The sequence below is a fragment of the Neopelma chrysocephalum genome, unplaced genomic scaffold, assembly GCF_003984885.1.
Source record: "Neopelma chrysocephalum unplaced genomic scaffold, ASM398488v2 Primary Assembly neopelma1_60, whole genome shotgun sequence".
Classification (NCBI taxonomy): Eukaryota; Metazoa; Chordata; class Aves; order Passeriformes; family Pipridae; genus Neopelma; species Neopelma chrysocephalum.
Genome location: NW_020897715.1, coordinates 14258142 through 14274935, shown reverse-complemented (window position 1 = coordinate 14274935; position 16794 = coordinate 14258142). Strand labels below are relative to the sequence as shown.

Here is a 16794-nt window from a genome sequence, read left to right as displayed (position 1 = left end):
TGAATGGCAGAGAAAGGTGAAAGTTAGGAAGAGACCCAGCTGACTGGGGATTATCAGGCTGACATATGAGTTCAGGTGCCTGCAATTTTCCTACAACCGTGTTGAAAAGCTGCTCAATTTACATCCTCCTTGATAACTCAGAAATTTATTAGAATCACATGGGCTTCGGTAGGTCTGTTCTGAGGTTTTGGTTCTGCCCTCCTCCTCCTTATCCGGAATAAGAACCACACCTTTTGAAAAGTTTGGTCTGCAAGAAAGGTGATTTTGCAGCCTCTGGTTCAGGGCAGCCAGTCTACCTGAGCCAGGCTTAGAAGACCCTGAATGCTGAACCAGCCCCAGGACTGTACAGCTATAGTTGGAGACACAGGCTGTAAAGATCATTATCTTCCCAGAGGGACAAGTTTCACGGTTCAAAGTGTCCCCTGGGAACATCCCGCCATTCAGTGTAGAGATTTTCTAGGCAAGCACTCAAAGCAAACTAGTCTCAGCTAACAGAGCCAAAAGTTTCAAGAAACACTTGCTAATCTTGGTTTGTACCATGTTTACAAGCCTACCATTCTGTGCATACCCTGGGAGGAGAGAGGCGTGGAGAGGGGAGGAGAGAGGAGTGTGAGGGGCAGAACTGGAGCAGAGCTGCAGGTAGATGCAGATGACTCTTAATTTCATGCACTGAAACTGTCAGCAGGGTTTTTGGTTTGTTTTGCCTGCATTTTGCTGCCTCTCTCCATCAGCCTCTAGCCACCTTGAGGAAGTCCATGCAGATTTCATGAGATTCCTAACTCCCGGTGTGGGAGATGTGATGCTGAAGGCAGAGCAGGGAGTTTTCAATTATTGATGAGAGCGACCTCTCTTTAAACAAGGAATGCATAATTCATGACAGTGCCGGTATTTGTGGTGAGCAGCACCGGCTCAGTCTCTGCTTTGCTGAAATGCACAGGAAGCTGCTGTCCCCTCTCCCCCCATTCCCTCGGGCCCATCAGAGCCCTCAGCCGAAACTACAATAGTGTTTAAAATCGAGACAGGCCAAGATGCTGCAGCGCTTCCCCTCACCAGGCAGCTGGCTGCCTGTTTGAGATGTGCTTGATAAAGTGGGAGGATGGATTCAAGGAACCACAGAAGTGGGTGGAATGGGTTATTGCTCTGGAATAAGCAGGGGTAATTACTGTGCAAACACAGCCACACAGGACATTTCTCAGTAGTGAGACTCCTCTGACCCCAAGACAGATCTGCAGGAATAGCATCATTGTAGGACAGAAAGGAGGGTTCACGGTCAGCTGTATTTTTTGTGGTGGTGAGAAAGAGAAGGGGAAAAGGAAAATTTGGTTTTCTGCTCAATAAATACCAATTTCTCCCCTAAACTCTGATGGAACTGGGTGGCTGAAAAGCAAAGGGAAAAAAAAGAAGGAAGAGTATTTTTTTCCAGGAAGAGAAATGTTAATTATGGAATCATGGATTGTTTTGGATTGAGCAGCATTTGTGCATCTGAAAGAGTGTCATAGAATCATAGAATAATTGAAGGATATGGGTTGCAAGGGACCTTCAAGATCATTTAATGGGCAGGGACACCTTCTACTAGACCAGGTTGCTCAAAGCTGCATCCAACTTGGCCTTGTACACTTTCAGGGATGGGGCGGCCACAAGCTCTCTGTGCTGGTGTCTCTCTACCCTTAAAGTGAAAAATGCTCTCTAATATCTAATCTACACTTGCCCTCTTTCAGTTTGAAGCCATTTCCCCTTGTCCTATCAGTACACGCCCTTATAAAAAGTCCCTCTCCAGCTCTCTTGTAGCCCCCTTTAGGTACTGGAAGGTGCTTTAAGGTCTTCCTGGAGCCTTCTCTTCTCCAGACTGAACAATCTCAATTCTTTCAGCATGACTTCATAGGAGAGGTGCATGGAACAGGGAAGAGAAAGGCTCTCTCCTAAACCACACCTAAACCACAGTAGTACAGGCAATGTAGAAGACTGTGGTTCTGTCTGAAGATGGAAGAATGTTCTTCTGCTAGGGGTTTTAATCCTCCCTCTGCTGCAGACCTTCTGAATGCCTTCAGGCAAGTGACACCTGCCATCTGAATGAGGCGAGCACTTCTCTACCACTTGTGGGGACAGAGGGCAGGGGAAAATTAACTGAGTCCCCTGAAGAGACAAAAATCAGAGAACTACAAATAATAAAACAATACAGGGAAGGATGGCCAGGTCCTTCCCCAGGGCAGGAAGAGTAGAACTACCAGCAGCTGTGGGGTTTCAAGGCTCAGCCCCATCTATACTCTGTCTCTCGGTGAGCAGGCTCCTGTGGGGACAACTTCCCCAGGAAGTGAGTCACTCCCAGTGAAACAGCCGCCCTTCCCAAGTTCCTGTGCCTTTTCCTCAGATGCAAAGAAAGGATTCATCCTCTCCCTGCCAGCTCTGATCCCTTCACCGTATGGGAGCGCAGTTACTTCAGCCCAGAAACCAGACTTGTCCTTGGGGAATACACTATGCACACCCCCCCATCTCTCCACTGCCCACATGAACCCAAGTCAAGAATCTTCCTCCAGTCTTGGTCCATAAACAGCTTGGCATGGTGCCTTTCCCAAAAGCATCCTTATCCCAGACATGTGGCTTGCGTGGGGGAACACAGACTGGAGGAGGGTGATGCTTTATACAGGGCTTTGTTCCAATTTGAAAAAAAAAAAAAGGCTGAAAAACCTCAACAGAAAACAAAAAGGAAACTTTAACGAAGCTAATTAAATCTGCTGGCTATGTCCCATGGGATCCAATACTTTAGAGACAGCACGTGGCTCAGCCTGCTATCCCCAGGTAGATCAAGGGTATCCAGGCGCTATCTGGGCTATCAGCAGGAATGGAGATAACCCAGTTCAGATAAACACTAGACCTTGAACTTGGCTGCAAAACTCATCCTTGCAGGGAGCCTTCCGGAGCCTGAAAAAGGAGGTCTAAACCAGGCTATTTTTAATCAGCTGAGATCCAAATGTCCTTCATGATCGACCCATGCAACCTGTCACCACCTTCCTGCCCCCTGAGCATTGGCAAGGGTGGGCTGTGACTCTGAGGGACACAGCCCTCTGCCCCATCGCAATTTCCTTGCACTGCAGAGCTGTAATCCAGGGGTGCCAGAAAGACCTGGAGAAAGATTAGCAACTCAGGCCTAAAGAGAAGCAGGTGGTACCAGATGTCTCCTGAGAAAGCTAGCTGTCTCCCGAGAGACCTCTAAGCTTGGAGTTATCCTCTCTTGGAAGGAAAGTCGGGGGCTTATTCAAATGTCAGCTTCTCTCCCCTGCTGCTGAGCTCTGGCAGAACTGAAGTCCTTTTCAGACGCTGATGACTATTACAGAATAATCATTCCAAACATATCAGCATGAATCAGCCCAATATCTGCATTAGCCAACAAAAAAAAGGCTTTTTTCTTTTTTTTTTTTCCGAGGAGGCAAAATAATTCTAAGGAAGCAAAAACAATAGCGGATTGTTCCAAAGTTTCTGTATATTTCATTCAGATCTTTCCCTACTGAGTTAACAGCTGATGCCTGTTCAGCAGGAGTGGGAGCTGTCATTTTACAGATTTCTTACAAAAGCAGAAAGGAAAAACCCATAGTATTTCCTTCCAGAACATTTTCAAAGATGGAGAGGAATTACTTTATCAGAGAAAAAGGCATTAGGCATTATTTGATGGATAATTATATTTCACAGGTGCTTGTTTTGGGAGGAAAAAAATCATGTTGATCACAAGCTCCTTCTAAAGATATGAGGCCCAAAGGCTAATGCTGTTCCTGTGGTAGCAGCCAGGATGCAGAGACAGGCTTTGATCTTAGCTATGTGTCAATATGACATCAAATGCAGACCTCCAGAGGAACATGCTATCACTAATGCACACCCTTGATTGATTTAGACAGCTTGTTTTCCTCCTGCTTTCAAAGGCAATGTTGAAATGCTCTTCCCTGCTGGACTTCCTGGTTAGCCCTAAGGAGGTCAAAAGAAAGCAAAGGAGAAGCTTCTCTGGCTGAAATCAGAGTGCAAATGAGTGGAACAGTGATTATGCCATTTAAAATATCAATGTAGCTGAATATGTTCCCAAAACCTGTGGGAATACTGACATTTTAATGGTTACATGTATGTGCTGGCACCCTGAAGAATCTGAAGTCAAGTTCCATTATTGCATGGAAGAACTGTGGGCAAGTGAGTGCAATGCAAAGGCAAGAATCGCCCAGAGTTTTTATTTGGGAGTGCTGGCTGAGTTATGTGATCAATAAAACCACCAAGAAAACAGCAAATTTGTGTGGAATGTTTTTGTGAGTGACTGCTCCATATAGATTAGCACAGAGAGGACACTGACCAGCCCTGATGAGTTGCCACCACATCACGCAGTTGTTAGTTGTGTGAGAAGTAAAAAGAGGAGAAACATCACTTTGGTCTCCCTGATGGACATTTTTGCCGTTGCAGTTCTCTGAACTGTGTGAAATACACTTGCTTTGTAACTAGCTGAGATGGTCCAAAATACTAATTCTGATTTCTTCCTCCAAATAAATCATCAGCACTCATTAGATTTGCCACTTGCTGCGCGGCATCCGAGTGTCATGCAGACATTTTTATAAACAAATGTAGAATGGAGAAATAAATTGGCACCTAGAGAATTGTCTTTTGCAATAGATATACGTTATGGTCCGCTGCTTGACTTGTACCTTCAATGCCACAGCTGATCTGTGTAGCTTGGGCTCAATTAAAAGAAACAGTAAAATGAAAATTAGAGTCAGAAAATAGTGTTTATTTTTCTGCCTTCTGCATGTGAAATAAAAAGAGAAGACTGCAAAGGAAAGAAGGGGCAGGAAAATGATGGCCAGTGTCCTGCTGTGGCTGTCCTGCTGTCCTTCCCTGTCCTATCAGGGAAGCTGTTGACTCTGGACTACAGGCAGGTCACATCTGAATAAGGTGCCAAGGTATCAAGAAACCCATATGCAATTCCCACCTCCCACTGCCAAGGGAACAGTTAGTGCAGTAGTTGAAATATCTAACTTGGACACTGGCAGCAGCTGCCAGAAGATATTGAAATAAGTTTTATTTTGTAGAAAAGGTAAGCAGTGGATCCATTTGGGTGAACAGATGGAGCTGAAGAGTAGCAAAAGTCAAGTGCCCCTTTCTGACAACAATCCAAGCCTACCAGAAAAAAAAGATGTGGGTTTTGGTTTCTGTTTTTCCATGTCTTGCACTGTGAAAATGGAAGAGTCTGTTGGGAAGGCAGGGAAGGCTGTGAGGGCAGACGAGCTCTCAGCATGAGAGACAAACTCTGATCTCTCCCTTAGAGTGCATAGGGTTGCCATAGGGCTTGCTTGTACAGCGATTGCTCTCTGCCATGCTCCTTAGTTGCACCTGAAAGCAGACAGGTCTAAAAGTCATCTTTACACACAGTGTTTGTGAACCTTCCTGTGAGAGGGAGGTCAGCCTATGCTGATTGTACTTGTGGGCTTACCTGTGAAATTGTGTGCTTCAGGCTGCTCGAGACCTGGATGTATAAGGGGGTGATGCTTCCCTCCAACCTGGTAAGTTGCCTGCTCTGTCTGTTTCTTGAGTTTGAAGTATCATCTTTGCAGAAATACAAGCAAGAAAATCCTGGGAGATGCCTCTCCCTGGCTCTTACACCTCTGCACTCAAGGCTTCTGGACCGTGCTGTCCTTCCTATCTTCCTTCCACATTCATGGGCTGCCAGTTGGCCTTGGACAGAATAACTCATGAATAGATACTTCTGGTCGGAGAGGAAAGATGAACTAGGCTTTTTCTGAACCCTCCTCTGCACTTTGAGAGCCCTTGGAGCTCACTTCAAAAGCAGATCAGGTTGGCCTGAAACGTCAGGTCAAAGAGTGGTTTCTTGTTAAAATTAAAAGTGGGCTGCTGCTGTAAATCTGAGAGGTGGATCTGAATCTGTCTTAATTCTGAGGGTGAATCTGGCTCTCTGCTTGTGTTGCAGGGAGGAAAGGTTGCTCTGGTTATCAAAAAACTTTGCGTGCATTGGGTCAGGGTGCAGTCTCCCCACACACAGAGATGCTGGGAAAAGTGGCAGCTGCAGAAGTAGAAATTGGATCTCTGGAAACTCAGAAATGCCTTAAAACAAGGGGCCAATTTGTCTTTACTGGACAATGAACTCCTTTCCCCGGAGCACGCTTCTGGTTGCTTTTCACAGACTTTGTCCTGAACCAGATTCCATACATTAAGTGACTGTTAACAGACTTTTTTCTCTGTCTGTAGTAAAGTCTCCTTCTTCAACTTATCAGCTCTTTCCCAGCAGAGCAATGCTGGGTGTTACCCAAATTGGGCTAAACTTAGGATGGTGTTACTAAGGTTGCTCCCACCCACATCCTTCCCAAACCCCTGCAAGCGTGTACACAACCCCTGCATCTCTGGCTGGTGCCTGGCGTGCTGGTCTTCTGTCGACAGTGGTCTCGTGTGTCCTCAGCGTGACAGTCACCTTGGTATTTCTGAGCTACTGCAGCACAAAACCGAAAGCAGTTCTTTGTGAGGACATTTCTGGAAGTCAAGAAGTCAGGTGAGGCATTCCTAGCTTTACACATGCACATGTGAACTACCTCTATCCCTTACCAGCTCCACAAAAAATTATGCTGAAGGACCAGCAACACTTCCTAGACAGAGGAAACATCGAAAAACCTCTTGGGAAGGAAGAGGGAAGAAATTGGACTTCTGCTCCTGCTGCTGTAACTAATTTGTAGGCCATCTGTGTTTGTCCCGATGCTCAGGTCAGGGCCCATATTGGTGTTAGGAAAGAAATACTTAGTATCAGATTTTATCACTCTGGTAGGTGTGTTGCAAAAGGGAGCATAAAGAAGCAGAAATCTTGCTTAGTAATTTTTTCGCACCGGTGTTTAACAGTTCCAGAACTTGGTTTGACTTCCAGGGAGCTACAGTCCAAGCATGGCTTTGGCTTGATGTACTATGAACAAAACTTGCTGGGATGGCAGCTTATCTACCACTGAATGGGAGCTGGTGTTGACAGAAGAGCCACAAGTGTCCTCTGCAGCACCTCCAGAAGAGACTACTAGGTGGGATGAAGGGTGCAGAATTTGTCCAGCAGACTAACGTGACTGGGAGGGCAAGTGGGGAGACTGGTCATGGTACAGGAACAGTATTGGATTTGTTCTCAAGCGGGTGACAAGAGACTCCATGCATGAAGACTCTTGGAGGTGGAAAGAGCAATTTTAAATTATCCTTTCCCAAAGATTTGTAAACTATTGTTTTGTAAACTGTTGGTGTAAACTATATTCACCCCTGAAAGTCTTCTTAACACAGAGGTCAGTGGTAATGATCTTAGCAAAGTGCTTATCAATGTCCTGTGACTTCCCTTGTAATGGAGCTGCTGATGCATATCGAGTAATAAGAGATCTGTTGTGTTTTTCTTAATGCTCCAAGAGTCCTATTCTAACATGGAAGTTAGAAACATCACTTCTGCTGTAAAGAAAGCTCCCGTTACAATTTGAAAACATGCAGCCGAGCATTGTAGGTTTGAGGAAAACAGGAAACAGCATAAGAGTTGCTAACCAGAATGGGAAACACACTGGGAATTTACTGGAGGAGCTGTGGAGAAGACTATGGTCTGATACAGTGCAAGAGGTGCTAGTATCCCACAGTGGAGGGCAGAGGTGTGAGTGAAGGCAGAGCAGGGGACTGGATTGGAGAGGACACCTGAAATATCTAGTATTTTACAAAACAGAGGCTGTAAGAGGTTGACAGGAGCAGGATGGAGGATGTGGTTCCAAGGGAAAAAACAAAACAAAACAGAAAAACAGGCTGGGGGAACAATGTTGGCCAGGCTGAGATCTGCCACTTAATAGCACTCGACAAAATGCAAATAATTTCTCCTTCCAAAAGATCTGCCAGGGGATGCCTCAGCTATCTGGGGTCAGCGGTTAATACTCCTACCTCCTTTCCTATTGCTCCACCAAAATGAGGAGCTGGGACACGTCTGAGGGAGGAAAGAAGCTTGCTGTGGACCTTGAAGCGGTAGGATTTGCCAGCTTGCCTCTGACTGCCCAGCCCAGCTCAGCCCTGCTCATGTTTGACTTCAGCAGATGCTGCCTGTGGGCTTTGTAGAGGTGCACAGGGGTAATCATGATTTGGTTTCTGTTTGCTTGCTAATTTCAGCCCCTGCTGTGAGATTTGGATGTTTCTGAGGATTCTATATTAGCTTTAATGATTAAAAAATTATTTCAATGCTTAGTGAAGAAGATGCATGATCTATCATTGAAGCCGCTTAGCAACAGGACTCATTAAGACACATATTAGTACAGAAAGATACCCTTGCCCCAGTGTCCTCTTGGAATGACTATCCACTCATATAAACAAGATAAAGGTCTTTACTGGCCTCCTCCAAGGCCAGAGGATAAAGCAGTCAACTGTGAAACAAGATTTCTTGGTTCTTTTTCTGGCTTCAACTATGCGTCAGTATGCGGATCTGGGCAAATCGTTTCACCTGCTTCAGTGCCTCAGTTCCCCCACAGGTAAGATAAGCACAACAATGTATAAGCACTCTGGGGAAATGACTTTCAAGTGCCTCAGCTCATTAGAGAAAAACAAACCTTGCAGTGAATAAAAACTGTCTCAGCCCCTTGATGGTGGTTTGTACTAACCACATGATTTGCATTGCCCTCCTGAAGCCCCACATACAGTCGGCTAATTACAGGGCGGAAAAAAAATCTTTTCCTAGCCCCTTACCACCTGATGGTAGGCAAGTATAGATGTTAAAACTTGTTATTGGGCTCAAAAGAATTAATTTTAGACAAAGCATTTCTGGTTACCCTTCAAGGAGAAAAAGGGTCTGCTACCTCTGAGGCAGGCTCCAATTTTGCTTGCAGGAACGCTGTTAAATACCGTGTCGGAGAGAACAGTAATACTTTGTGTGCTTTATTCCAAGAGAAATTCAATGAATCTCTCAGGCAGCAACATTCTCCTTATGAGGAGCAAATGAAGCAGGGTGGAGGAAGCAGGTGTAAGAGTGGACATTTCAATCCACAGTATAAAAGCTGAGGCATTCCTGGCTCTTGGACTTGCATACAGGACACTGAACCTCATACCTGGATGCACAAGCCTTGATTGCACCTTACTGTGCGGTAGAGGTAAGGGAAGTATAGATGAAAGGAAGGTGAGGGAAGAAAAATGGGTGTAGGTGAGATACTAAGGTGTGACTGAAAGTGGTTCCTGAGGGAAGGAGAGGGAACAGGAGAAGAAATGAGGTTAATGGGAATGAGAAAGTAGGAGACAGGAGGAGGAGGAGGAATGAACAAGGGTGAGGGAGCAGGAGACCGAGTGGGACAGCAAGCAGGAGGCACAGTCAAATCATCTGAGCTCTCTCTGAAGAGATTGCCTATTTTGTTTCTGCTTTTTTTGTGTGTGTGATCTTGCCTTAAAATTGCAGGAATGTGGCGGCACAGCACTGGCTCTCTGATTTATTAATTCCATCCCGTCCCACCAGCCCATAAAACAAAAGCATCTGTGTTTGCTCAAGAGAAAACCATGAAGGGCCTCTTTCACGTCAGAGGTGGAGAGAGAAGCTGGCAGATACAGGAAATCATAGTCTCCTCCTTCCTTTTCACCTTTGTGTGGATCTGGGCTGGGGGAAGGGCTTCAAGAGGGAAGGATCCAGGGGGTGAGGTATCAGTAGGGAGAAAGATAAGTTCACCCTGGCAATCTGTGCTGGAGAAAGTGGAGGAGAGGACAAAATGAATGCAATAGACCGGACCACCTCCACTGATGAAGGCACCCCGGCACTGCAGAGAGGACAAGATCCCTTGCTGCCACCCAGGCTCAGTCAGCACTGGTCTCTGAGGTGACACTTGGTGCAGTGTTGCCCCGGTGAATGTCAATCCTATTGCTGTGGTCACAGCCAGGACTTTCATGAAGCTCAGTATTGCTGCCTGTCCCATAGCTATGGATGTAACAATAATAATAATATAAAACTACAGTCATAAGAGAAATACCCCTTTACAGCTGTTTTTAGAATGCTTTCAGAATGAGGGAGGGTCAGGGCAAGATGAATATTAAAGTATCTTACTTTAACTACTGGGGCATGAAAGGGGAGAGAAGCCAGCAACCTCTGCTTCTGTCAGGCAAGGATCACCTGTGCTATTTCTATCAAGAAGTACTGGGAGATTTTTGTTGGATGTAGAGGACCTTGCTAAAACCACGTCGCTACCCTGCCCTTAAAGACAGTGTCTTTAGGAGCCAGGCTGCCCTGCAATGCCACATGGGGAGCATTGTCTCAGGGGAGGCAGGGTCTGCAAGGTACTGTTGCCTGCCTTGCTTTTGGCTTTTTCTCCAAGTTCTCCCATACAAGGATTGTCAAGGAGCAATCCTGCTTTGCTTAGCAAATCACAGTTCCCACGTGCCCTGTACTCCCACACACAGACCCACCGTGAACTTACAGAACAAGACAATACTGCTGCTCTAAAAATCTTTTATCCAGAGCTGAGATTGCCCAACTGCTAACCCTGTTCAGCTCCAAGTAATCCCAGCACTTGCTTGGCTAGAGGTTGGCTGTACTGGGAATAAATGCCCTTGCTTTCATTGCCAGGAGGTAACATCCAAAGAATAGAACAATACCATTTCCTTTTGAAATACAGCGTTATTGATAGACCCACACCACACAAAGTTGCCAGGATGCTTCCAGTCTGTCAAAATCCATAACACAGGCAAGGGAAGTGGCAACATAAGCACCACTGGACCAGCTCAAGTCTCAACAGAACTTAATGTGAACCTGTTTTAGCTGACAAACCCAAATCTATGAGAGCTAAGTGTCAGCACACAGGCTGGAAAACACATATTTTTTGCTTCTGCCTGGAAATTAAAATACAACCCAGTGATCTTCACTTGAACATGTCTCTATCCTTTTGTTCTTTGTCTCTTACATTGATAAATATTGTGGGTTTTAGGAGATATAAGAAATCCTATGCTCGGCAACTGTGAGGGGTTGAAGCCTGAAGGTTTAGATCTATTTCAAATGGACTGACCTGTCCAGTGATAAATGATCTACTATCCATCAAAATGTCTCCTCTTTTTCTTAATCCTACACTCAGCACCAGCAGCATCTTGTAGCAGCGAGTTTCTTATGTCACTATCACAGCAGGGGAAAAAACATACTTTTATCATCAAATTGCTACCTTTCACATTTTCCTGGATGCACTCCAGTTCCTCTACTGAGAAAAGCCATATAAAGAAGCATTCATTCTCCCTCTTCCGTGTTGTTGATTGCTTTGTTTTTCACCTCAATGTCCCTTGTCAACTGTGTCTCTGAGCTAACCAACCCCATTTTAAGGAATGTCTCTATGTGCATTAGGCATTAGTGGGTTTAGCTGATCGGAGTAGGGATGAGCAGCAAACGAAACCTAAAGGCCCCTGTGCTGGAGCTGTAGATCCCAGTTCTGTGTCTCAGTCCTGGGAAGCTGTGCCTCCTGAGGAAACTTGGCTCACATTTTATAAATCTGAGGAATTTGCGAAGTGCACTGTTTTCAACTCAGGGAGAAGGATCTCAGACAGCACCCCACACTGCATAGTGGAGTAAGCCAACAAGGCAGTTGATTGAACACTTGGGAACATTGGCAAAGTAGATAAATTCAAACTTTTAAGGAAAGACCTTTGGGAGTACTAATGTCACATGAGAGCAAACTAGAAGAGACTTCAAGCTCTTAATTATGAGCCTGCACAGCCTAAAACAGCATGGAAGATTAAAGGACCAAGTTTCTATAAGTGTGCTGACCATGGATCAAGGCACGGTTTGGAGACACACCCCAACCTGAAGGAATCAGTGGGGTCTGACCAGCGTCCCTGTCGAAGAATGGGCTTTAGGCAGTTCTGCCTGCACCCAAGAGGAGGGCTGCTGACAGCCACAGGTCTCATTGTGCCCTGTATTTATTAGTCTTTTGTAGTATTCATTGATTTAAAATCGCTGTCCTGTCAGTCCGAGCTTCTTCCCAGCAAGTGCTTCTCAGAGTTGCAGGGGCCTCGCCTGGGAGACAGATGATCTGGGTCTGTCTCAGCTCTGACGTGATGAGCTGCAGTGTCTCCCTTGTAAAGTGGGGGTAGTCATCCTGACAAACAGCTCTGTATGTGGGCAGGGAGTGCTCTTAATCACATATGTGGAGTACTTTGAGATCTCGGGATGGGAAGTGGCGCAGAAAAGTGTAATGCTTATTATTAGGCAGAAAGGCCAGAAGCAAAAAGGGCAGAGAGATCCTAGACTTCTCCGGGGCCCTGGAGGTGTGTGGGACCTGGATTCCAGTCTGGCTTATTACCTCCCTTTTAGGCTTCTTCTTTTATTAGGAACAATTAGATACAAAGAGGAAGGGGGCAGATATCATCTTTCCTGTGTACATCCTGCAGAATAATTGCAGAGCTTTCCCAAAGCAATTTTCCATGCTTAGTAAAGGGCATCTTTGGAGCCTGTCAAATATGTCATCCCTTGTAGGCATACATATGAAGGCTTGCAGCATATATCTTTATTGCTCACAAATATTGGGAATAGGAAAGACAACCGAGAGAGCTGAAGACGAGGAAGAAGAGGCTTTGGAAGTAGTTCCTGGAATTGGATGGGGTTGTGGGGTGGCTTCTGATGACTGGGACAGCAACATTGCGTCCCGAGGCATTGGTGAGAAGCTGGAGGTGACTGTGCCTGCAGCACCAGCACCCTGAGGGAGAGGGGCAGCAGAGGCTGGAGCTATGAAGGCACTGAGAAACATGAGGATGTGGAGGGCACTGCCGTTGGCAGGTGACTACTGTGGTGAAGAGGGGAGGAAAGCTATCCAGGGGTACAGCTGGAGTGAATGCAATCCAGGCTCCTGCCAGCAAGCTGTCAGCTAGGTATGACTTTGCTCTCAGACACTAGGGACATCTCCTGGCCTGCTGCTGAAGCAGAGGGAAGTTCCCTGCCAAAAAGCACCTCTACCAATGCTTCATAAGCAAGAAGAAAGGACGCTGGCTACATAGGAGATATAGCCTTGAGCTGTCCAGTGTGACCTCGGACACTCTGCAGGGAAAACGGCATTAGAGGACATAGGCAATAGTCACAAAGACGTTCCAAAACCGTGGAAAGAATATGAATTTAAGGGCTGTACATTGTGAAAGTGTTTTCTCTCTTGTGTACATTTAGCTGCTCTATAGCTCTGTACAGCTCCCTAGGCAACAGTCTTCCCAAATGACACTGTAACAAAGCCCAAAGGTGCGGGAGCTTCCCTCGTTAAAACCCTTTCCGTGAGAGCAAGTGTCCTCAGCCCAACTGCTTTGCTTTCTATCCCATGGCTGCTAAAGTGTCTTGCAAACCAGACCGAGGCCCTTCGCTATAAAGGTGGCTGTATCTCAGCTGTGCTCTGTGTCAGCTGATTGAATTGCTTTGGGATTGCAAGGGTGCCTAGATGATTTTTAAAATTATTATTATTATTATTATTATTATTATTATTATTATTATTGTTACTGCACTGAAAATGCCAAAGAAGCCAAGAGTTTTAATTTGATGTCATCTATTCCTGAAACACCCGATACGACAAGTTAGCTGCTCAGTGCATCTACCTCTGCACATTAACTGCCCTGCAGAGCCTTAATTCAGTGTAGACTGAAGTGCCCTGAAAGCAACACCAAAGTTGCTCCTGGAAGGTAGGGAGGGCAGGAATCACAGTCACTGAGCTCCTGGCCTCACACCAGGCAGACACAGTGTGTGCTCAGCCGCTGGCACTCACGCACGGTCTGTGTCCAAAGCATGCCTGCTAACAGAGAGCTTCCAGGAAACCATGGAGCAAGCACCAACCGAAAGTCATCAAGCTCCCCAGAGCCTGCTTCAAGGCATCAAGAGAAGGGGATTGGCAGCATGCACAGCTGCAAAAAGATGTGACACAGGCTGTCACACACAGCTCTGCCACTGCCCCCTCATGCCCTGTAACCCTCCCTATTACCTGAGACTGAGGTCCCCATAATCTTCTACCAAGGTATCTAATTTCAGAGAAACGATGGCCTCCCTTCTGTGAAGTTCCCATCCTGCTGTCTCTGTGCACCTGTCTCCCAACTTGTGATATGGTCCCTGTTCCTAGTCCTGTCTGAGGCTAGCAAAGTCAATGCCTTGCACTTCTGCTGGCTATCCAGGGATGCAAGGTATGAACCTCCCCATTCATTTTTCCCTTTTTGCAGCAGATGAGATTTAAGGCGAAGCAGAGGTGGGTGATCAGACTTGTATGTGAAGCTGCTGTTGCCTGTTACACTCTCTGCATACGTGCTTTGCACAAGGAAACTGGGTCCAGGAAACGAGCTGAAAGCACCTGCAGAGGCTGCATCGCTCCCTTTCCCCCACTCACTGCTTGAGCTGTGCGGACTTCAAGTTGTTGGACAGGTATTTATTGCTTGTCATTACTGCTCTGCTATGGTGATGCTTGGTGCTGCCCCACTGACTCGAATAGCCCTTCTCTCTAGATGCACAGAAATTGCCCCTTGGCAGTTTTCCCTAAAGAGTTACAGAGAAAACAGCTGCTTCTCTCCAGATTTGCAGCACCTTGAGGGGTTTCTCCCTGTCATGCACTACCCTCCTCTCCCCTGGCCTGAAGCTGGATGGGTGAGTTGCAGGAGTACGATGCTGAAAAAAGTACTTTCCAACTCACCTAGCAACATAGACCCCAAACTCTGCTCCAGAAAACCAGCAAGTGCATCCCTCGGCAGACATACGTGTGTCAGGCTGGGGTGAAAAGGGCAGAGCCCTTCCCCGCCCTCCTTCTCTTGCCCTCTCCCAGTCCACCTCTCCAGAGCCCCTCACAGAGATGTCCACTTGGATTCGGTTGCCAACGTTCCTGCCTGTGCCTGCACACAAACCCCTTCGCCCCTCTGTACTTTGGCTTCCCTGATATTTGTCACCAAGAGGCGCAATAAAACCTCTCCGGGAGCAGCGGCGTGTCCAGGACCCGCGTTTGGGTACCATCGCTCTGAGATCCCGGCGGCGAGATTCCCGGGTGGACACACACCAGGAATGGGGGCATCTCCCCACAGCTGGAAAATTCCAGCCTGGGAGTGGATTGTCGCTCCTCTGGAAGGTGCCCGGGCCAAGGTGTGGGGAGATGCAAGGACAGGGGCTCCCCGTGAAGAGCGGAGCCGGTTCGGGCGCTGAGCAGGGATTAAGTTCGGGAACCCCGCTGCCGGTCGCAGGGCAGAGCACTCCTCCAGCGCCAAGCGCCAGGGGACGGCAAGGTCACCCCTGTATCCCCGGCGCTGCCCCCACCCCCAAAACCCCAGTGCCCGAGCGCGGGGCTCCCGCTTACCTGGCGAGATGGGTCGGTCACGGCGGAGATGCCGGGGAGCCGAGCGCGGGGCGGAACCGCGCCGGTGGCTGCCGGGGGAGCATCGCCCGCCGCCGGGCGGAGGCGTGTCCTCCCTGCGCCGCGGGACTGGCACCGGGACCGGCACCGGGACCGGGACCAGGATGGCAGCCGGGACCGGCCCGTCGGCGCTGCCGGCGGATGGCGGCGCCCGCCTTCAGACGGCGCCGGCGATGCGGCTACGGGCGGCGCGGGGCCGATTTAAGGCCACCCCGCGCCGGGGGTGGGGGAGCGCCGAGGGCCGCCCGCAGCGGCTCCTGCGCGCCGCGCATCCCGCGGGGCCGCCTTAAGCGGGGAAGGGGCGAGAGCGGAGCCGGCAAGGGGGAAGGAGCGGCCAGGGGGGGACCAGAGCCGGGACAAGCGGGGGAAGCGAGAGCGGGGCCGGACGCGGCCGCAGCGCTGCCCCCGCCGCCCGCGGCGGGGCCGGGCACCCCGGGAGGGGGAGGGTTCCCTGACCCGGGCTCGGCCGCTGCTCTCCCCGCTGAAGGCGAGGGCGTGGAATTTTTTTTGTTCGTCCCGGGGGGATCGCTTTACCGCTAACCGGGTGTTGGAGCGATTTCTCGCTCCGACTGCAGCAAGAAGGAGCCACCTGCCACGGCTAATGCCCATTAGGGTTGGCTATCGATAAGGCAACCCACGGGGCACAGCCCTAAGCCGGGGACCACTGTGCTTCTGGGATTTGGTCCCCCCACTTGGTGCTTGATGGCGCACATCGCCGCTGCGTGCCTCAGTTTCTCTGAGGTGGGCAAGAGTGCTGGTGCAACCACTTCCCACTGCAGCAGCCGCTGGGCCATTTCTTGCTCTGGCCACGTAAAGAGACACAGCCAACGCTTTGTCTGGCAGCCTCTGACTCGGAGCAGGTTATGTGGGCGCAGAGAACAGCTGCTTCAATCTTCCCCTGCCTGCCTCCCTTAGGAGCTGTGTCTCTTGGCCATAAAGTCACCATGCTGCTTGAGGGGGCAGGTGAGAAGCAGCTCTTCCTTCAGCCTCCCAGATGCTGGGTGGATGCACAAAAGGCAGAAGTGAGGGCTATCACACCTTAGCCCTGCTGTGAGAGACTAATTTCCTGCCTTCACCTTGCACTAGGCTGCACAGTACACATCTGTGCCTCCCTTACCCTTCCGAGGGTTGTGACTGCCGTATCTCAGGAGTTTCTCCTGAAGAGGTGGCCACAACTTTCAGCAAACCATTAGGCATAGAAGGTAGCACAGTCCCAGGCTCAGGTGGGAACTTGTTCATCAGGTTTGGCTTCAGGTAACAAAGCTCCTGCTGTGGGAAGCACTAAGTGGGGCAAAATATTTTGAGATCCTTGGCTGGCAAGTGCTCTTGGAGAAGAACAAGAGAAGTCTGTTTTCTCAGGTTAACTGGCAGGTCTTGACCATGTTTCTGGAGCAGTCATTGCTGAAAACACCTTGGAAAGAAAGACATCAAGTGACATTTTACAGCCCAAATGACATTT

The 16794-nt window shown here is 48.4% G+C and overlaps 1 protein-coding gene across 3 annotated transcripts in view; it reads right to left on the bottom strand.

The window, feature by feature from the left end:
- LOC113966458 (galactosylgalactosylxylosylprotein 3-beta-glucuronosyltransferase 1-like) overlaps window positions 1-15591 on the bottom strand; it is a 28949-nt gene extending 13358 nt beyond the window's left edge. For 2 of the 3 annotated variants that reach the window (XM_027681204.1, XM_027681205.1), the window contains exon 1: window positions 15279-15589. The gene's annotated coding sequence lies outside the window, so the exon portion shown is untranslated. Of the gene's footprint in view, window positions 1-15278 lie in introns of all 3 variants that reach the window. The other variant, XM_027681206.1, reaches the window with a different exon arrangement.
- Window positions 15592-16794: the final 1203 nt, after the last annotated feature.